The sequence below is a fragment of the Myodes glareolus genome, chromosome 7 (genome assembly GCF_982192425.1).
Source record: "Myodes glareolus chromosome 7, mMyoGla1.1, whole genome shotgun sequence".
NCBI classification, from domain to species: domain Eukaryota; kingdom Metazoa; phylum Chordata; class Mammalia; order Rodentia; family Cricetidae; genus Myodes; species Myodes glareolus.
In genome coordinates, this window is record NC_142032.1 from 61,400,811 (window position 1) to 61,423,370 (window position 22,560).

Genomic DNA, 22,560 nt, shown 5'->3' on the forward strand with positions numbered 1-22,560 from the left:
AGACAGTGTGCAGCCATAGTCCTGAGTTCCAGCTAACCTAATTTCTTTCTTTTATTGGAAAGAGCCTTATTCCTTCCTCTGTTCCTACTTGGAAGAGTTTTTTTTTTCTTTTCTTTATTTTTCATTTATGGAGCCTATTTATTTTTAGGCCTTGATTAAACATTTTCCCTTCTGCTACCTGGAATTTTTTTTTTATATTAAACAATTCCTTTTTTTTTTTTTTCTACCATGGAGGGGCATTTTCCTTGATTTATTTTTTGTCTCAGGAGTCATTTTATTGGTTGCTCCTGAGATGGGGCTTTTAAATTCCCCCTGACCCCGCCATATCCTGGAGCCCTCTTATTCTGAGAGCACATGTTTCCCTCCAGTCCTGCAGCATCTGGAGCTCTTTAGTCGCCAGGCCCCGGCGCATGCGCACTAAGTCCTAGTGTTTGGTTTCACATAGGTCCGTGGAAGAAATAGAGTCACTGCAGGGTAAATTTTGGCTTTGCAGCGGCAGGGGAACCAATTTCTGGTGAACTGACTGTTGCTTCTCAAAAGGCTTTTCTATTATTATAAAATTCATACCTCCGCAAGTCAGTTTCTGCACACCAACACCTATTACCTAAAGCTCACCAAGGAAACAGACGACAAAGCAATGCTCAGTCAGAGGACATCTCAATCAGGCTCTGTACAGATTCTGAACCTTTTAGGAAGAACTCGGATGTTGTTTGACTTTCTTTGGACTGTCAGCTCCCATATAACGACACAGTGGATTCTAATTAATTATGAAAGCTTGACCTTAGTTTAGGCTTGTTCCCAACTAGCTCTTAGAAATTAACCCATTTATATTAATCTATGTTCTGTCATGTGGCTCATTACCTCTCCACAGCACAGGATGTCCGATCCCCTCCGCATCTGCCTAGTGAATTTCCCTCAACTCCGATTACTTCCAGAGTTCCCTCCTCTCTCCAGAAGTTCCACCTATCCTCTCCTGACCATTCAGCTCTTTAATAAACCAATCAGAAGGTGCCTAGGCAGGCAAGGTAAACCAGGATCATATTTTAACACAGTGATCAAATATCTCGCAGCACTCGTATCAGAATTACACACTTCAAACAGAGGATAGTGAACACAAAAGCTATCAATCACAAAAGTCAGATCAAAGCCCACGTGCTAACACTCTGAATAAAAGCAAACTGCAATACTCTGGCAACTCCTGCTCCTCTTAAGCCCCAGTGAGAGACTGGGAAAGGCCTTAGGCTCTAGTGAGAAGTTGGGTCAAGTTTTAAGACCTAGAGAGAAAATGGGAAGACCCCAGACACCTTCGAAAACCTGGGAAGGCTTTAGGACCCAGTGAAGAGCTGAAATGCCTTAGACATCTGTGAGACCCTTGGGGACCCTGTGCAGCTCCAGTGAACAACCTGGGAAGGTCTTGGGACCAAGTGATAACATGGAGCAGGTCTTGGCTCCAGGGAAAACCTGGGGAAAGCCTTAGGCTTCACTGAGAGCTGGGGAGAAGACCTTAGGTCACGATTAGAACCTGGAGAAAACCTTAAGTTCCAGTGAAAATCTGTCAAAGATCTTGGGCTCCAGGAAACTCATGGGGAATATACAAACCTTTCAGGAGGCCTTAGATCCCAGTGAGGACTTGGAGAAGGCCTTGGGAACAGGTGAGAATCTGCAGAAAGTTTTTTTATTTAAAAAAAAAACTTTTTTCTTTTTACATACCAATCCCAGGTTACACTCCCTCCCCTCCTCCCCTTCCCTCCACCTACTCCTCCTACCCCATCTCCCATCCACTCCTCAGAGAGAGAAAGGCACATTGCTTTGGGGAAGGTCCAAGGCCCTCCCTACTATATCTAGGATGAGCAAGGTATCCATCCAAAGAGAATGGGTTCCAAAAAAGTCAGTGTAAGCAGTAAGGATAAATCCTGGTACCACTGCCAGTAGCTCCACAGCCATACAACTGTTACCCACATTCAGGGGGACTAGTCTGGACCCATGCTGTTCCCTTCCCTCTCTGGCTGGAGGTGGTGAGCTTCCATTAGCTCAGGTAAACTGTTTCAGTGGTCTTGACCTCTTTGCTCATATTCTCATTCCTCCTACTCTTCAGCTAGACTTTGGAAGCTCAGTCCAGTGGTCCGATGCAGGTCTCTGCTTGTGTTTCCATCAGTTGCTGGATGAAGATTCTATGCTGATATTTAAGATATTCATCAGTGTGACTACAGGGCAAGGCCATTTTGGGCACCCTTTCCTCTATTGCTTAGGGTCTTAGCTGGGGTCATCCTTGTGGATTTCTGGGAATTTATCTAGTGCCAGATTTCTTGCCAGCCCCATAATGGTTCCCTCAACCAAAAATATCTCTTTCCTTGCTCTCATCTCTGTCCTTCCTCCATCTCGACTATCCTGTTCCCTCAAGTTCTCCTCCCCACTCCGTTTTTCCCCTCCTCTTCCCCTTCCACTCTTTCTACCCCCTCTACCCCCATGCTTCCAATTTTGTCAGGAAATTTTATCTGTTTCCCCTTTCCAAATGGATCTATGTATGCTTTTCTTAGGGCTAACCTTGTTACTGAGATTCTCTAGGATCATGGGCTATAGGCTCAACATCCTTTGCTTTACAGCTAGTACCCACTTGTGAGTGAGTACATACCATGTTCCTCTTTCTGGGTCTGGGTTACCTCACTCAAGATGCTTTTTCTAGTTCTTTCCATTTGCACTGCAGAAAATTCTAAGCAAGAGTGGAAACAATACAGATACAATGAAAATCTAGCAATGGTTTTTATTGAATTCATGAAGACTTGGGGATAGTTTGAAGCCACAGTGATTCTGTGGACCATGCCTTAGGGATACAGAGAGAATGGGGAAAGGTGTTAAGAACAATCAACAAATTGGGAAGACCTTAGGCCCCAGTGAGAGCCTGCAGAAGACCTTAGACACCAGTAATGAGCTAGGAATGCCTAAAAGTCAGGGAGAATCTGGGAAAGGCCTCAGGCATCAAGGAACCGTTGAGGAAAGTCTTAAATGGCAGTGAGTACCTAGAGAAGGCCTCAAGTGTCAGGGAGAAGTGTGAGAAAGTCCACAGCTCCAGTGAGGACAAGGAAAGACCTAGGGACTTTGGGAGACATAGAGAAGGACTCTGATGTCAGTGAGGACATGGAGAAGTACTCACACCACAGTAGGAACCTGCAGAAAGTTTCAGGGTACAATGAGAACATGGGGAAAGCTGAAGCCTCGCTGAACTGAGAAATTCCTTAAGCTGTAAACCATTAGAAGGTTTTAAGTCATGGTGAGCATCTCAGATATGCCAACGAGATGATGGGCCTGACTAAGGCCTTAGATCCAAGTGAAAACACAGAGAAGGCCTTTAGACACAAACAGTACTTGTCAAGGGTAAATTCTAGTGGGAACCTGAGCAAGGCCTTAGGCACCAATGAGAATCTGAGAGGTCTTAGGCTCCAGTAACAATCAGGGAAGGCCTTAGGCCCAATTGATTACATGAGAAGCCATTAGGCCTGAGTGACTAGCTGGGAGAAACTGTAGGTCTCACTTAAGGAGATGTCCTTAAGCTGCATGAGTCTAGAAAAAATGCCTAGGATCCAGTGAGAATCTGTTGAAAATTTTAGAATCCTTTAAGAACCTGGGGTTGATGAAAACCCCAAGGAAACATTGACGATGGTCTCAGACCCAAGTGAAAACCTGCAGAAGCCCTTGGGCCCCATGGAAAATCTGGAGAAAGTTTTAGGCCACAGTGAGAACAAAGAGAAATTGAGAAATTCTTCAGCTATGGTGAAATCTTGACCTTGGATTTATAGAACCTGTAAGGACTTAGGGATGTGTTTAGGCCACAGTAAAGCTTTGCATTATGCTTAGGCTGCAGTGAGAATCCAGGCAAGGTTTTAAGACCCAGCAACAAACTGGGAAGGTCTTAGGCCCAAATGAGAACATGCACAAGACCTTAGACTCCGGTAGTGACCTGGGAAATTCAAAGGGCCAGTGAGATGCTTGGAAAGGCCTCAGTTCTCACTGAGACTTTGGGGAAAGCCTTGGATTGCAGAGGGTATTGGAGAAGGCCTTATGGCCCAGTGAGAACCTGGAGGAAGTTTTGTAAATATTGAGAATTTGAGAAGGCCTTAAGTACCAATGAAAACCTGTGGAAGGACTTGTATAGCCAATTAGAATTTAGGAAACTTTTTAGATCCAGTGAAACCATTAGGAATGCTTTAGAACTGAGTAAGAAGTTGTATAGGGTATCAGACCCTGTGAGATTATGTGGAAAGATTTACACTCCAGAGATGACCCAAGAAGGACTTATACCCTAGTAATAATCTGGGAGGGACTTAGGTACCATTGAAATCCTGGGAAGATGTAGGACCCAGTTAAAATATTGGGTAGGTCATGGGCCCAAGGAAAAAGCTCAGAAAACTTTTATACCCCCAAGAGAACATGGAAAAGATCACAGGCCCGATGGAAACCCTGAAGTGTGCCTGAAACTCAAGTGAAAACCTAGGCCACAGCCACAACCTGCAAAGGTCCTAAGTCTGTAATGTGATATTGTAGATGGCTTTTAATCCAAGTGTGAGCCTAGAAAAACTTTTAGGCCCACTGAGAACCTCTAGTATATTTGAAGGGAGAAGCTGAAGAATATTTTAGTCAACAGAGAGAAGCCACATGATGTTTTTGCCTCAGTGAGAACCTGTAAAAGGCCTTAGATACCAGTGAGAATCTGGAAAGATCTTAGGCTCCAGGGAATATCCTGGAAGTCTTTGGGCTCCAGAGAGAACCCCTGAAGTTCCTTTGACCTTCAGTGAGAACCTGGTGAATGCCTCAGACCACCTTGAGTGTTTCCATAAGGCCTTAGTTAACAGTGAGGAACTATTCGAAGCCAGAGCTCCAGTGTGAATTTTTAGGTTTTAGGTTCCAGTGTGAACCTGGAAAAATCATGTAGAATGGCTTTAGTGAGAATGTGAAGACTGCCTTTAGCCCTTTGAGAACTTACAGCGGGGAAGTCTCCAGGCCAAGTTTAAACCTCTTGAGGGAATTTTTGAGGTGAGAAAACATGAAAAAATTTTAGATCCAAGTGAAACCCTTGGCTTAGGATCCAAGAGAATGTGAACAAGGCTGTGACAAGCAAGCAAGGCCTTAGCCCCCAGGGATAACTACAACCTGTGGAATTCTGCAACCCGCAATGCTCCTCTGGTCAGTGTTCTTTTGTCTTGATCCGAAGGCCTTCCCAGTTTTCAGAGAGTCTAAGGCATTGCCCGTATTCTCTCTGTCTTAAAAATGGGACCCCAGTTTCTCATTGGGGCTTAACCTTCCACGTGTTTTCTCTGTAACCTAAAGGCCTTCTCCACATTCTCACTTGGACCTAAGGCCTTAGAATGTCTCATCGAGGTCTTAGGCTAACCAGAGATGCTCACTGTGGCATAAAACCTTCTTATTCACTGGAGTTTAAAGCATCCCTCAGGAACTCAGTGGGGCCTTGAGTTTCCCCCAAGTTCTCTCTGTACCTTACCGTTTCTCCAGGATGTCCCTGGGGCCTAAGTTCTTTCCCGGGTTATTTTTAACTGGTCCTAAGGCCTTCCAAGGCTTTCACTTTGACGTGAAGTCCTCCCTGGTTCTTACTGGTATCTGAGGACTTGTGAAGGCTCTCACTGAAGAGAAAGGCAGTCCAAGGTGGTCACTGGTGTATGAGATTTTCTCCATATCCTCACTCTACCCTTAGATATCACCAGAGATGAAATCATCGTCGAGGTCTCATTGGGTCGTCAATATTTTCCAAGTTCTCACAAACTCCTTAAGGCCTTCCACAGGTTTTGACTTTGTCTTAAGGCCACTCCCATGTTCTCATGTGACCTAAACCTTTCTGCAGGGTCTCACTGGAGCTTAAGACCTTTCCCAGGTCCCCACCTTGATCTAAGGCCTTCTCTAGTATCTCACTGGGGCCTTGGGGCTTCCTTGGGTTCTCACAGGAATCCAAAATATCTACAGGTTCCCACTAGGACTCAGGAATTTCTCCAGGTTCTCACTGCTGTCTAAGGCCTTAGCTCAAAGAGCATTGTGTACTAGAGAATTCAACAGGTCGCAATTATCACTAATAATTAATAAACAATAAGCCATTGTTTGTTTGTCTTTGGGTCTTAAAGCCTTGTCTAGGTTCTACCTCGATCCTAAGACAAGACTATCAGGCTAGGCCTCAAATCTTGCCAAGTTTTCACACCATCAAAATACCTCTACCAGAGTTTCACTTGGCCTGAAAACTTTCATCCTGTTATTACTGACCCCACCAACTTTCTACTGGTTCTCAAAGGGATACAAAACTTCTTCAGCTTCTCATTAAGACTGTTCTGCCTGTGTTTCCCAAGTTCACACTGGGATCTAAAACCTTCAACAAATTCTCCCTGGAGTCCTGGCTCTCAACTGTAAATAAAGGCCCTTTCCGAATACTCAGGGGATTCTGAGGGTGTCAAAGGGACTTCACAGGTTATCTCTGGAGCCTAAAGATTTCCAGGATATTCCCTGGAGCCTAAGACATCCCCAGATTCTCACAAGTGGCTGAGGCTTTATGCATGACTTCACTCATGCTTAAGGCCTTCCCAGGATGTCAAAGGTGTCTTGGGCCTTCCCCATACTAGGCATGAGTCAACAAATATGCTCAGGTTCTCACTGGGGCTAAAACATTGCCTAAAACATTCCTCTGCTTCTCCCTTGGGCCTCTATTATCCTTCGGGTTCTCAGTGGGACTTAGTTTTCCTAAGTTCACACTTGGATCAAAAACCATCTACAATGTCACATTGCAGATTTAGGCCTTCTGCAGGCTGTGACTCTGGCCTATAATCTTGTCCAGGTTTTCACCTGAACTTCAGGGTCTACATAGGGCCTATGGTCTTTTCCATGCTCTCTCTGGGTCCCAAGGCTTTCTGAGTTGCCTTTGGTCCTATGTCCTACCCAAGGTTGTAACTGAGCCCTAAGTCTTCCCAGGATTTCAATCATACCTAAGGCCCTCCCAGATTGCTACTGGTGTCTAATGCCTTCTCAGATCATCTCTAGGGTAGAAGTCTTGACATATATTCTCAAAGGGTCTGATGCCCTGTTCAGCTTCTCAGTGGATCCTAAAGCACTCCCAAAAGTCTCTTGGGCCTAAAATGTTTTTCACGTTCTCACTGGCTCTACAAGGCCCTCCATAGATTTTCATTGGATCATAAGGCCTTCCCTATCTTCTTAGTGTTTACAAAACATTCTCCATGTTCTCAGTGAACCCAAGGCCTTCTCTAAGTACCCTCTGCAACCAAAGTCTTTCCTCTCAAAGTCTCATTGAGAAACTGAGGCTATTCCCAAATTTTAACTGGGCCCTTTGCATTTTCTAGATCATTTCTGGTGTCTAAGGTCTTGTGCATATTCTAACTTGAACCTAAGACCTTCCCAGTTCGTCGCTGAGAATTAAAACTTTGTCCAAGTTTGCACTGTAGCCTAAGGCATGACCCAAAGATTTCCCGCAGCCTAAACACATCCCCAAGTCCTTACAGGTTCTATAAAGCCTTCTCCAGGATTTCACGGTAGCTGAAGAATTTCTCCTTGTTCTCACTATGGCCTAATATTTTCTACAGATTCTTCCTAGGGCCTAAGGCCTTCTGCGGGTTTTCACTTGGGTTTCCTGGGCTTTCCATCATCCCCAGGTACTGACAGGAGCCTAAAACTTTCACTAGATTCTCACTGGATCTTCATGTCTTCTCCATATTCATATGCCAACTAAAGATATCCCCAAAGTCTCAGTGAAGCCTAAGGCTTCCCTAGGTAATCAGTGGGGCCTGAAGGCATCTCCATGTTGTCAATAGGGCCTAAGACCTTCCCAGGTTCTCACTGTAGCCTAAGACCTTCCCAAATGCTCACAGATGTCTCAGGCCTTGCTCAGATTCTCACTAGGACTCAATTCTCAACAAGTACTCTATGTGTCTAAAAGGCCTTCTCTGTGTTTTCACTTGATTCTAAGGCCCTGACTAGTCCCATCAACATCTTAGGCCTACCAGAGATGCTCACTATGGCCTAAGGACTTCTAGTGATTCTACCCAGAGCTCAAGGCATCCCCCAGAAACTTAGTGAGGCCTCAAGCCCCCACGTTCTTACTATGCCTTACAGCTTCCGCAGGATGTAACTTTCCCAGGTTATTCACTGCTCCTGAGGACTTCCAAGGATTTCACTCTGATGTGAGGTCCTCCCGGATGGCATCAGAGGCCTTCTGAAAGTTCTCCTAGGAGAGAAAGACTTTTCCAGGTAGTTACTGGTGTCTACGGCCTTCTCTGTGTTCTGAGTCTTCACTTCTTACTGGCAGCTAAAGCATCACCCAGGGTCTCAGTAGAACCTGAAGATGTACCCCAGTCCCCAAAAGATCTATGAGATCTTCCATTGGATTTAAGGGGGTCTAAAGGCCATCCACATATTCTCATTAAGACCTCAAACTGACTTCAGGGTTTCCTGGCACATAAGACAGTCTCTGGGTTCTTACTGTGATCAAAGGCCTTCTCCAGTGCCTCACTGAGACCTAGGGTTACCTTGCATTCTCATTAGAGCAAAAACATTTCTATAGGTTCCCACTGAGTCTCAGGGACTTCTCCAGCTCCTCACTGCTGTCCAAGGCCTTGGCCAAAGAATCATTGTGGCTTAGAGATTTACACAGGTTGCAGTTTTCACCGGGGCGTAAGGCCTTTCCTGCTTGTCCCTAGGTCTTAAAAATTTGTCCAAGTTCTCCCTGGATCCTAATCCCACACCTTCAGCTGGGCCGATAATTTTGCCATGGTTTCCCACTGTCAAAAATACCTGTAGCAGGGTTTCACTTGGCCTGCAAATGTCTCCCGTGTTCTCACTCTGCCTGCCAACCCTCTACAGGTTCTCAGGGGGTACAGGTCTTCAAATTCTCACTGAGGGTATTCTGCCTGCTCTCCCCAGGTTCACACTGGAACCTAAAACCTACACATTCTTACTGGAGCTCTGGCTCTTAACAGTTTCTCACTGTTGACTAAGGCCTTTCCCAAATCCTCAAGGAGGTCAGAGGTACCAGGTTCTCACTGAGGGTCTAAGGAACTTCACAGGTTGTCTCTGGAGCCTAAAGACTTCAGGATATTCCCGAGAGTTGATAACTTCCCAGATTGAACTGATAGCTGAAGCTTTAGGCATGGCTTCACTCATTCCTAAGACCTTCCCTGGATGTCAGAAGTATCTCAGGCCTTTCAAGATACACAAAGGTGAATCTACAAATATGCCCAGGTTCACACAGAAGCCTAAGCCCTTTCTCAGGTTCTCACTGGGGCTAAAACCTTCCAGAGTGTCTCTTCTTGCCTAAAACATTTATCAGCCTCTCCTTTAGGCTTCAGATATCCTACAGTTTTCAACAGGCCTCAACGTTTTTCTAAGTCCACACTGGATTAAAAGCCATGTACAATGTCACATGAAGAACTTAGGCCCAGTGCAGCTTGTGACTGTGGCCTATAATCTTGTCCAGGTTTTCCCTTGAGCTTCAGACATACTTCAGGATCTCCATGGGAACTATGACCTTTTCCATGTTCTCCCTGAGTTTCTCTCTTGGGCCTATGTCCTTCCCAAGGTTATAACTGGGGCCTATGTCTTCCCAGGTTTTAAATGGTACCTAAGGCCCTCCCAAATTACTATTGGTGTCTAAGGCTTTCTCAAGCCATCTCTGGGGTGTAAGTCTTTCCACATATTCTCACAGGGCAGATGCCCTGTCTAGTTTCTCACTGGATCTTAAAGCATTCCCAAGGGTATCACTAGGCCTAAAATTTCCCCAAGTTCTCACTGGCACAAGGCCTTCCATAGGCTTTCAATGGTTCTTAAGATCTTCCCCGTGTTCTTAATGTTTACAAAGCTCTGTTCATGTTCTCACTTAGCCATAAAGCCTTCTCCAAGTACTCTCTGCAATGAAAGTCTTTTCCCTAAAGATTCATTGAAAACTGAGGACTCTCCCAGAATATCACTGGGCATTTGGATTTCCCAGATCATTACTGGTGTCTAAGGTCTTATGCATGTTCTCATTTGGACCAAGTTCATGACCCAGTCTTAAAACTTTGTCCAGATTCTCATTGCAGTCTGAGGCATGACCCAAAGATTCACTGTGGCCTAAACACATCCCCAAGTCCTCACAGGTTCTATAAAGCCTTCTCCAGGATTTCATGGTAGCTGAAGAATTTCTCCTTGTTCTCATACTTTCTGTAGATTCTCCCTAGGGCCCAAGGCCTTCTGTAGGTTTTCACTTGGGTCTGAGGTCTTTATCAATGTTTTCTGGGTTTTCCATCATCCCCAGGTACTGACAGGAGCCTAAAACTTTCACTAGATTCTCACTGGATCTTCAGGTTTTCTCCAGATTCAAATGCCTACTAAAGATATCCCCAAAGTTTCAGTGAAGCCTAAGGCTGCCCTAGGTAATCACTTCGGGTGTGAGGCCTTCCCAGATTGTCACTGTAGCCAGATTCTCAGTGGTATCTAAGGCCTTGCTCATGTTACTGGACCTAATTCCTTGATAAACGCTCTATATCTAAAGGCCTTCTCTGTGTTTGCCTTGAATCTAAGGCCCCAACCTGTCCCATCAACCTCTTAACCCTACCAGAGATGCTCACTGTGGACGAAGAACTTCTCATGGTTCTCCCTAGATCCTAAGACATCCGGCAGGAACTCAGTAGGACCTCAGGTTTTACCCTTGCTCTCACTGTGCCTTTCAGCTTCCCCAGAAAGTCACTGAGGCCTAAATCATTTCCCAGTTTATCAACTTCTGTAGCCAGTATTTCTCGCCCTCTTGCAAGCTTCCAAATACCCACAGGCAGACTGTTTATAAAATTAAGATATCTGGACCAATAGCTTAGGTTTGTTTTTAAATTGTTCTTGTAAATTAAATTAACTCATTTCTATTCATCTTTGTGTTGCCCCAAGACTCCTTTTTCTCATCTATGCATTGCCTACCTTCTTGCTCTCATTCTCATCGCATTTCTTCAGGACTCTACTCTTCCCAGCATCCTCTCTGCCCTGAAAATCCTGCCTAGCTATTTGACATTCATGTTTTTATTAAACCGATCTGAGTGACAAATCTTCACAGAGTGCATAAAGATCATTCCACAACATTTCCCTCTTTTTGTCTAAATAAAAGGAAAGGTTTTAACTCTAACATAATAAAAATATTGAAAATAAAAGCAATTATCAGGTAAGAACTACATTTATAATGTCTAGTCCATTTGTATTGGGCAAATTTATAGAAAATTTTCCATTATTTATCCTTTTTTGGTGAGTCCACAGTTTTGCACCTAATTTACCTTCTATCATAACTAAGGAAAAGTATAGCTATCTAGTCTTCAACTCCATCAAAGACTTCAGAAGGATGTAATATTTCCTGAGTAAACAGGAAGCACAGTGCAAAACTTTCTAAAATGACAGAGATATCTATCTACTTGGACAATCACCCACAGTTTCTTTGCAATGCTGAGGCATCCATCCTTAGCCTACAGAGTTTTCTGTGAAGTAGAAATTTTTGAAGGACTGCTCTACTCTGTCTTGGCAAAGTTCAACTCTTGTCTTTTCCTGTGTCCTGATTGTTCCATTTGGACAGCATACTATCAGCAGCTGAGGCAATGGTAGTTTCTTGTACAAATGGCTATCTTTTGCCACAAAGAAAACAAACTCTATATGTAATTTCTTCAATGTCCATCATCCTTTTTTGAACTAAACTGGTGCTTCTAGAAGCAGACATGTCTCGCTTTCATGAACAGCCTAAAACTATTAAGCATCTTAGATGCCATATTCTTTAGATTTTTCAAGTATTTGAAGATCACCTATCTAAAATATAACTTTGAATGACTTTGAAAACATACCTAACATAAATATTATTTTTAAATTAGCTACATAAGTACAATATCTTAAATAAAAACAGAAACATATAAATACAGTATAGCAAAATGATCTTAAATTTGTATCAATATACAAAAATTCACACCAATGTAAATTATTTGAGACTAGTGGTTGTTTAAAAATAGACTCAACAGGAGCTGGAGAGATGGCTCAAAGGTTAAGAGCCCTGGTTATTCTTCCAGAGGCCCTGAGTTCAATTCTCAGCAACCACATGATGGCTCACAACCATCTGTAATGAGAGCTGGTGCTCTTTTCTGGCCTGCAGGTAGAACACTGTATACATAATAAATAAATAAATAAATCTTAAAAAATAACTCTATCTCAAAATTAGAAAATGTAAAAAAGTAGACTCAACAATCTACCCTTTGTCTCATCATTTCTATACTTTATTTCCTTTTCTCCTTCAGGAAGAAATCCTTAAATACAACTCTTTTGTTTAGCTTTTTTCCTGGCCATGATCAATAACAACTTGTAAATAACCCCCCATATGATCACAAACATCTATAACCCATCAAATGACCAAAAACCATCTCCCCAATTCCTGGGAATGTGGGCATTGTGTTCTTTAGACTGCTTCCTGTTGTCTGGTGGCATCTTTAGGAGACCCTGGGGAATTTGGGATAATGGTCAAGTCCTAGGTAGGTTCCCTGTGTCATTTGTTGTCCAGTCTTTGTGCGATAAAATAGTGCAAGGCTTAACTGAAGTCCTGGCTGGAGTAGCCTGTGAGGCTGGACCATCTCAGCCAAGGCCTTGACGATGTTCTGGATATAGAACTTTGAGGAAATTGCAACAGAGGCATTCTGAGAGACTGGATCACCTGGGCCACCATTTTCATTGGCCCTGTCGCTCTGAAAACACACAACATAACATAATTTTAACAGTAACATACATATCTGCATTACTATAAGAACAGACAGTGCTTTGTACACAGGCCAGCCAAAGATGATTTGGTCTATGTTTGAGCAGGTAAAATACCCATCACCTGTCCTGTAGTTTTTCTAGGTTAATGTCTGTAGCCGGCATTGTTAGGGGTCTCTCCCAATCAGACCTGATCTTCCTTAGTCTGGAATGAATCCACAGTCTTTTGTTTTCTGTAGAAACAAAAGCACAACCTCTTTTTGGTGATATTTTGTTTTAACAAATAAAGCTTGCGTGAATATCAGAGTGCAGAGCTAAGCCAGTAGAGGCCAGGGAGTGGTGGCAGCACACACCTTTAATCCCAGGGTTTGGGAGACAGAGACTGAGGGATCTCTGTGAGTTCAAGGCCACCCTGAGTTATACAAGATTGACTTTGTCTAAAAAAAGAAACAGAGCTCACAAAGTGATCACACACATTTAATCTCAGCACTAGAAAGGTGGAGACTGGAGTGGTATGGCTGGGTGGAGAGAGGAATATAAGGCAGAAGGAGACAGGAGCTCAGTGGAGTCAGGTTTGTGGAGACAGTTGCAGTCTGAGGTTTGGTGGGGACAGATGGAGTCTGGAGATGCGATCTGAGGACAGGATCACCCATTTGGTTTGAGCATGGCAGAGGTGAAATGACTCTCTAGTGGCCTCTCTGCTTCTCTGATAGCCAGCATTAACCCCTATATCTGACTCTGGGTTTCTATTACTAAGAACAACTAGAATTAGTGTTATATCTGGTACCCAACTTTTGGGGTACAAATTCACCAAAAAAAAAAGCCATTTTCCTATGGCTTTACAGCCACCAGCATAGGCTAGAGCTACACACAATTGAAGTCACCACCCTAATGGCTAGGATTTCTTTTCTTCTCTCCTGTAGGCTTTGGAACCCCTTCTCAGGCTGCTGTCAAACTAGGTATCTGCCTTGAAATCTGGTCAGGCTTTTACTGCTCTATGCAGCAGAAGTCAGTCTCACATCTTCATCATCATTGTTGGCAGATTTGTTGAGAAAACTGGGAATTCTTAAAGGGAGAAATAGTTAAAAGAGAGAGCTTTTTCCCACATTAAAAAATGGGAAACACAATTACGACAAAGTTACATCTCTATATGATTATGCAATGCATAATTTAAAAATGGAAGAATTAAATGAAGGGATAATCAACTTAACCAGGATTGACATAATGTTAATTATCATTTTGATAAACCCTGTTGGTTTATCTCTTAAAAAGCTGTTTGATATGAATGTCAAGGTACAGGCCTTAGAAAAACTAAAAACAACAGATCATAGAGATAGTTCAAATCCAGGCAGAGGAATTTAATGAAGAACCAATTTCAGTGTTGCATTATAAGAATAGAAAGGAACAGCCTAAGGCTTTCAAACAACCAACATTAATATATCCAGTAACCTTACAGGAATTGCCAAATTATAGAGGCTCTGTAAGAGATGAATGGACTCCTATGGCAATGTTAGATTTAAGGAGATTCAAGAAAGTGATAGTAATATGGCATGCATTCATCATTTGTGAAGCAGATATTAAACTTGTACCCAACTTGTAATAAAATTAGCCCCAAAGACTGGAGAGACTTGGTTACAGCAGTCTCGGAGCCTGATCGACAATTACAATGGAGGGCCTGGTTGAAAGAAAAGACTAAGACCATTGTACAATGGAGTAAAGGTTATAGGTATGGAAATCTCCAAGAGTCAAATTCTTAGAGAAGGAGATTATGCTACTATAAAAAGGCAATGCCTATATGATGACCACATCCTGGCTTTATGCCTTGCAACAGCTGTGAATGTTTGGGACAGAACTGAAGAAGTAGGAATGAAGATTGAATCATTTATGAAAGACATACAGGGCCTGAAAGAAGCCTTCACTGATATCTTACAAAAATTGACATCAACAGTAAATAGAATGATACCAAATTCAGAAGGTAGACAAATAATAATTGAATCTCTGACATTTGAAAATGCCAATTCTCAATGTAAACGGATAATTAGGCCTTTAAAGGCAAGATCAGCACCCTTGGAGGAATGGATCTGAGATACAATCAATACTGAATCTCATGACCACAATGATACTTAGATAGGAAAGGTGATTTCTAGAGGTTTGAAGAAAAATCAAAATATCAAGTGTTTCAATTGTGGCAAACAAGGTCACCTTTCAAAGGACTGTAAGCAGGGCGGTCCTAGAGACGATGGTTTTTCTAACCATTCTCCACACAGAATACCCCTCCCTTCTGGATTATGCAGAAGGTGCGCCAAAGGCAAACATTGGACTAATGAGTATAGATCAACAAAGGACATTAAGGTAATGTTTTGCCAGCGGGGAAACTCCTTGAGGGACCTCTCTGAGGCCCCTATGCCAAATCTAGTTCAGTCACTTCCTGTCATCATAGAGGCGGAAACTCTTTCTCAGAGCAATTAAAGAACCTAATGCCTATTTCAAGAAGCCATACTGCTCTGGATGATAGGACAGCTATAGAAGAGAGAAAAAAAATTCAGGGAAGAAAAAAACATAAAGCAAGTATTTTGGCAAACTTCTTTAAACGAACAAAGACCAAAACTAAAAATATGAATAAATGACATTGTCATTGATGATCTGGTAGACACAGGTGCGCATGTAACAATAATTGCACCAGAATCTTGGCATTTATCACCAGGGCCTAATGCCTTCTCAGGTTGTTTCTGGGTCTTAAAGCCTTGCCCGGGTAGTCCCTGGATACTGAGAGCAAAGCTGCCCTTGGGCCTAATGTTTTTCCCACATTATGACAGGATCAAAAGGCCTTCACCAGGTTTACCTGTGTTTGCAGACTTTAAACCTATTCTCCCTGTGTCCTCCAACAATCCTTAGAATAATGGGGCTAAAGGCCTCCCCAGAAGTCTCACAGACAGCTGAGCAGTGGTGGCACACGCCTTTAATCCCAGCACTTGGGAGGCAGAGGAAGGTGAATCTCTGTGAGTTTGAGGCCAGCCTGGTCTACAGAGTGAGTTCCAGGACTGACTCCATAGCTACTGAGAAACCCTGTCTCAAAAAACAAATAAACAAAAGTCTCACTGAAGCCATTCTGTCTGCCTTCCCTTAGGTGCACACCGGAACCTGAAACCTTCTATTGATTCTCTCTGGGGCTCAGGGCTTTTTCCAGTTCCTCTTTGTGCTGTAAGGTCTTACTGAAACCCTCAAGGAGGCCAATGGCTTTCTTGAGATTCTCACTTGGATCTAAGTAACTTCACAGGTTATCACTAGAATGTTTTAGACAACAATGAGAACACACAGAAGGCCTTCAGGTCCAGTGAAAAACTGTCACAGTCCTCATACACCCTGTGAGAACCTGAGAAAATTTTTATTTCCCAAGCGAGTCCTTGGATAATGCTTTAGCCTTCACTGAGAAACTGGGCAAGGCTTTAAAACCCACTAAGAACATAGATAAGGCCTTAATCCCCAGTTTCAAAGTGAGAAGCCCTTAGTCCCCAGTGAGTATATATAGAAGGCTTTAGGCCCCAGTAAGAGAGATGGGAAATGTGTGAGGCCTCAATGACACTGAGAAGAAATGCTTAGCGATCACTGAGAATGTAGAGCAGCCTTAAGCCAAAACGAGAATGTGGTGGAAATTCTAGGCTACAGTGAGATCATGCGAAGGCCTTCAGACCCAGAGGGAAGTTTTCACATATCTTATAGAGCCTGTATGATCTTAGAAAAACGTTGGCTATCCTGAAATCCTGGGAAATGCCTTAGGCTCCAGTGAGAACCTGGGCAGGGATTTAACACCATTGACAACCTAGGGAATGCCTTGGACCTCAGTGAGTACTATAGAAGGTTTTAGGTTCTTCGGAGAATCTGGGAAGGTCTTAGTCCCCCATGACAACCTGGAAAGGCCTTAGGCCACAGTAAGCACCTGCAAAACGACTTCAAAAATGTGAGCATCTGGGAAGACTTTAGGCCTTAGTAACAACCTGTGAAGGCCTTAGTACCCAGTGATAATCTCACAAAGGCCTTAAGTTATGCTGAGTAACTGGAGCAGACTTAAGAACCACTAAGAATGTGAGCAAGACCTTAGGCCACATTTATAACCTAATGAATACCTTAAACTCCAGTGAGAATCTATAGGTTTTAGGCCATAGTGAGAACCTAGGTAGGCCTCAGTGAGAATTTAAGGAAGGTCTTAATGAAAATTTAGGGAAAGCCTTATTTCATAGTGAAAAACTGGAGAACTTAATTCTCAGTGAGAACCTGTAGAAGGTTAAGATTTAGTGAGATCCTGAGAAAGTCCTAAGACCTCAAAGAAGCCTAGAGGAGGCCTTAGAACCCAGTGAGAACCTGGAGAATGTCGTTAGCCCCAGCAGAAAGCTATAAAAGGTGGTAAACCACAGTGAGAGACTGTCAAAAACCTTAGAGACCCTGTGAGAACTTTGGAAAATATTAGGCACCAGTGAGACCCTGGGTAATGTCTTAGTACCAGTGAGAACCAGAGCAAAGGTTTAAGCTTCAGTGAGAACTTGTGAAAAATCTTTAGACCCAGAGAAAACATAAAGGCCTTACAGACTCTGTGAGAACTTGGAAAAGTTTTTAGGTAGTAGTGAAACACTGGGGAAAGCCTGAGGCTTCAGTGAGAACGTGGGAAAGGTTTGAAGACTCATTGACAACACGGGGAAGAACACGGACCCCAGTGACAACCTAGAAAGACCCTGAGCCACCATAAGAACCTGTTGAATTCTTTAAACCCCAGTAAGAACCTGGAGAAAGTGTTAGGTCTCAATGAGACTTTAGGGAAGGCCTATGTGATCATAGTGAGAACCTGGGAAAGGCCTTTAGACCAAGTTAAAACCTGTAGATTTTTGGACATAGTGAGAACATGAGTAAAAACATGTTGAAGGTCTTATAGAACCAGAGTGAACTTGAGAAAAATTTTAGGCCTCAGTGAGACTCTGGGTAATACTTTAGGCTTCTGTGAGAAGCTGGGCAAGGCTTTAAGACCCATTCAGAACCTGGAGAAGACCTTAAGGCCCACTGACAACCTAGGAAAGATATTAGGCCCCAGTGAGAAACTGAAAAAGCTTTAGGAACCAGTGAGAACAAAGGAAAGAGCTTAGGGACTATTGAGGCCCTGAGGAATGTCTTATGATCCTGTGAGAACCTGGGGAAAGATTTTTGACTCAGTGAGTGTAGGAAGAAGGCCTTATATATCAGTTAAATCCTAACAAGTCTTTAGGCCCCAGAGAGAATCTTTAGAAGGTCCCCCAGGTTGCAGTGAATACCTAGGGAAAACCTAAGGCCTCAATAAGATTTTGTTAAGGACCTTGGATACTAGTGAGGACCTAAGGAAGGCCTTAAGTACCAGTGAGACTCTGGAGAAGGCCTTCAGACATAGTGAAGGCATATTGAAGCTTTTATAAAATAGTGTGAAATTGAGAAAATTTTAGGCCCCAGTGAGATCCTGGGTAATACCGTAGGCTCCTGTGAAAACCTGGGCATAGCTGAGACACACTGGGAACATGGAAAGGACTTAGACCCCAGTGAGTACCAGGAGAAAGTTTTAGGCATCAGTGAATACCTGGAGAAGACCTAAGGCCTCAGTGAGACTTTGGGAAAGGCCTCAGATACGTATGAGAACCTGGGAAAGGTTTTATGCCAAAGTGAGAATGAGAAGGTCTTTAGATGCAGTGAAAGCTAGCTGAAGGGTCTTTTTAAAGACTCTGGAAGATGTAGCAAAAAATGTTGGGCACCAGTGGGACACTTGGTAATGCCTTTTTCTTCAGTGAGAATGTGGGCAAGGTTTAAGACATTCTGAAAATATTGGGATGGCCTTAGGTTCTAGTGATAACCTGAGAAGGCCTTGGGCTCAGTGAGAACCTGTGAAAGACACCAGTGAGAAACAGGAAGGCCCTATACCCAAATGGCAACCTAGGAAGGCCTTAGGATATCACTGATAACTAGAGAAAAGTTTTAGGCCCCTGTGAGAAAGGTTTAAGATCCAGTGAGAACATGAGAAAGATTTTAGGCCCCATTGAGTACCTGAAGGATGCCTTAAGCTCCAGTGAGGGAATATAGAAGGTTTCAGGCCATGGTGAGCACATGGGAAAGGCCGTCAGACATAGCGAACACATGTTGAAAGCTTATAAATCTCGTGAAAACATGGGGAAACCTTTAGGTTCCTGTGAGACACTTCATAGTGCCTTTTTCTCCAGTGAAACCTGAGCAGGCTGGAGAGATGGCTCAGTGGTTAAGAGCTTTGTCTGTTCTTCTAAAGGTCCTGAGTTCAATCTCTAGCAACCACATATGCTCACAACCATCTGTAATGAGATTTGGCGCCCTCTTCTGGCCTGCAGGAATACATGCAGGCAGAGTTTATAATAAATAAATAAATCTTTTTTAAAAAGTACAATGAGAATGTAAGGAAGGACATAGATACCAGTTAAAACCTGGGAAGGCCTTGGGCCTCAGTAAGAACCTGTAGAAGGTTTAGGCACCATTGAGAATCTGGGGAAGTCTATCGGCCTCAGTGAGACTATGGAAAAGCTCACACTGAGAAACTAGAGAATGCCTTAAGCATCAGTGAGAACCTGTAGAAGGTTAGGCCACAATGAGAAAAAGGGAAAGTCTTCAGATTGAGGGAAAATATGTCAAAGTCTTCTAGACCCTGTGATAACATGGAAAAAAAATGTAAGCACTTTTGAGGCCCCAGGTAGTGTCTCGGGCACCAAAAGAACCTGGGCAAGGTTTTCAGACCCAGTGATAACATGGGGAAGGCCTTAGACATCAGTTTCAACTTTAAACCACAGTGATAACTTGCAAGAGGTTTTAGGCCCCAATGAGAACCAAGGGAAAATCTGTTGATGGCCTTATAAAACTTGTGAGAACTTGGGAATTTTTTTATGTATCAGTAAGACCTTGGGTATTGCCTTAAGCTCCAGTGAGAACCTGAGCAAGGCTTTAAGATCCAGTGGGAATTTGCATAACATGTTAGATCTCAATAAGAACATGGGGAAGGCTTTAGACCACAGTGACAACCTTCAGAAGACAGAAGGCTCCCGTTAGAACCTATAGTAGGTTTTAGTCTCCACTGAGAACCTGGAGAAGGCCAAAGACTCAGTGAGACTTTGGAGAAGGGCTTTGATCCCATTAGAACCTCTAGAAAAATTAAACCCCAGTGAAAATTAAACAGAAGATTAAAACCCACAATGAGAACATAGGGAAAGTCTTCAGACCCAGTGAAAATCTGTCAAAGGCCTTAGAGACCCTCTGAAAACTGGGGGAAAATTGTGGGGTCCAGTGAGATCCTGGGTAATGCCTTCAGCCCTGGAATGAGAACCTGGGAAGGCCTTAGGCCCTAATGATAACTTGGAGAAGGCCTTAGACCCTGGTAAGAACTTGAAGCTTTAAGATACTATGAGACTATAGGGAAAATCTTAAGGTCCCATTGAGACACTGAGGAATGCCTTAAACTTCAGCCAGAACCCATAGAAGGTTTTATGCCCAAGTGGGAACATAGGGAAGGCTTTGTTTCTCAATGAGAATTTGAGGAAAGCCTTAGATTCCAGTGATAACCTATAAAAGGCCTTAAGTCCCAGTGAGAAGCTGCAGAAGATTTCATGCCACGGTGAGAACATGGGGAGGTCTTCAGCCCCGGTGTGTCTTAGTGTCCTAGTGCTGTGAAGAGACTCCATGGCCATGACCATGGCAACTCTTATAAAAGTTTTAACTGGAACTTGCTTACAGGTTCAGAGACTTAGTCCATTATCCTTGTGACAGGAAACATGATGCACACAGGCAGATAGGATAACTGACAGTTCTATATTCAGACCTGTGGACAGAAGGAAGAGAAAGCCACTGAGTCTGGCTTGGACTTTTGAAGATCTCAAAGCCCACCCTCAGTGACACATCCTCCAGCAAGGCTACTCCTACACTAACACGACCACACCTCCTAATCCTTTCAATAAAGTGGCACTTCATGGTGACCAAGCATTCAAGTGTGTGAGCCTATGGCGGCCATTTTTATTCAAACTACTACATAGTGAAAGTCTGTGAAATACTTTAAAGACCCTGTGAGAACGAGGGAGAAAAATTAGGTCCGGCGACACCCTGGATAATGTTTTAGTACCAGTGAGAACCTGGGCAAGGCCTTAAGACCCAATGAGAACATGGCCTTAGAACCTAGTGACAACCTGGAAAGTCCTGAGAACATCTAAGGTCACCTGATGTAAGACTTAAGTCCTCAATGATAGTTTAGAGTCTGGGGTCTTACACCCTGGAGAAGTTCTCTGTCCCCATTATGGCCCTTGTAGGACTGTAAGCTCCTGGGAGAACTTGGGTAAGGACTGTGCCCCAGAGAGACACTGGGAAAACCTTATGCCACAGAGACCCTAGGGGAGCCTTTGGATTTAGTGAGACCCTGCTAAGTTATTAGACCCCATTTAGACCCTGGTGATGATATTTAGGCACAGTGAGACCCTGGGGTAAGTTTTTGGCTACAGTAAGGCCCTAAGAAAAGAGCGTAGAGAAAAATCTTAGGCCCCATTGAGACCCTGGTAAAGCCTGGTTCCGATGAGTCTCTGTGAAAGGCCTTAGGTTTTTCTGAGACACGAAGAAGCTCTTGGGCTCCCATTGAGCCACTGGACAAAACTTAAGCCCTGGTAAGTCTATCCATAGGTTTTAGGCCTAAGTGATACCCTTGGAAAGGCTTTAGGCCCTTAACAAGTACTGATATCTGAGCTTAACAAGATGGCTCGGCTTGTAAAGGTGTCTGCTACTAAGCCTGAGGGCCTACGCTTATCCCAGGACTCATTTTGTGGAAAGAGGGACTCGTGCCCTGTGGATTGCCATTTGGCGTCCACATTTGGAAGTAAACAAACAAGCTGATTAATTAGTTAAAACATAGAGGTAAAAGAAGAGCTGAGACTTCAGAAGTCTGAGTTTTCCTGAGGCCATGGGACCTTGGGCCATGAAATCTAGTGAGACCCTGGTAAAGGCTTCTAGCCCACAGATACTCTGGAGAAAGCCTTCTCCCCTACTGAGACACCTGAGTGATGTTTGAGTACTGCTGAGACTCGGGAAAATTCTCATGTTCCACTGAGGCCTTAGAAAATGTTGCTAGGCTACTGAGACCCTGAGGAGAAAGGAAAGCACCTTTAGGACACTGTAGAAGGGCCTCAGACCTCAGACATTCTTGAAAAGTCTGTGAACCCCATTGAGACCTGTAGAAGAGCATGGAACAATGTTAAATCTTAAGCAAGGCCTTCAATCCCTTGTGATCCCAAGGAAGACTGCCTTTCGCGAGCTCCTAGGGAAGTCTTTAGTCCCACTGAGGTTCCAAGGCTTTAGTTCCTTCTGGGCCCTGGGAAAGTATGACTCACAACATGTTAGCGGGAATTTGGAGAGAGCCATGAACCCTACTGAGTGTAGGAGGCAGAATCTTCATTAAGAATCTGGGACCCCGGGGTAGAGAATAAGACCATTTAGAACCTGGAACCTGTTGAGACCCTCCAGGAAGCAATGCACCCCACTGAGATTCCTGGCGGGTTCTCTATTCCTCTGAGACCTTAGGAGAAGCTGTGGGTCCCACTGCAGCCATGGAGTAGGTCTTGGGACCCACTGAGTTCCTTTTGTGATGGCTTGAGTGTGAAGCTTCTACACACACACACACACACACACACACACACTCACTCACGTGTTTGAACATTTGGTCTCCAGCATGTGGGACTGTTCATGAAGATTGTGAAACACGGGGCCTAGCTGATAGACACAGGGTCATAAGAGTGAGCCTTAGGGTCACAGGCCAGG